The 300-nt window shown below is 62.0% G+C and overlaps 1 protein-coding gene across 1 annotated transcript in view; it reads right to left on the bottom strand.

Annotated features, from left to right (window-relative positions):
* TTLL10 (tubulin tyrosine ligase-like family member 10) overlaps positions 1–300 on the bottom strand; it is a 19,414-nt gene that overhangs the window by 16,324 nt on the left and 2,790 nt on the right. The gene's annotated exons all lie outside the window — the stretch shown is intronic.

Here is a 300-nt window from a genome sequence, read left to right as displayed (position 1 = left end):
GTGACTCTGTGTTGATGGGAGACCCGGCCCTTGCCACTGGGCCCCAGCATGGCAGGGGCGCCGAGGAGGCCCAGGACTGACTGACCAGTCCCATGCCCCAGCCCAGGGGCTACCAGGCTCACCCGGCATCGGAGGGAGGGGCCCACATGTGAGCCAGAGCGACACACACACCTACGCACGCAGACACACACACACACACACACACACACAGACGCATAGACTTCTACGCACACAGACACACCCACACAGACACACACACACACGCATAGACTCCTACACACGCAGACACCACTCACACAC

Source organism: Propithecus coquereli, unplaced genomic scaffold (assembly GCF_000956105.1).
Source record: "Propithecus coquereli isolate 6110/MARCELLA unplaced genomic scaffold, Pcoq_1.0 Scaffold544, whole genome shotgun sequence".
NCBI lineage: Eukaryota > Metazoa > Chordata > Mammalia > Primates > Indriidae > Propithecus > Propithecus coquereli.
Note: the sequence above shows the minus strand (reverse complement) of the source record. Positions and strands in the feature narration are given on the sequence as shown.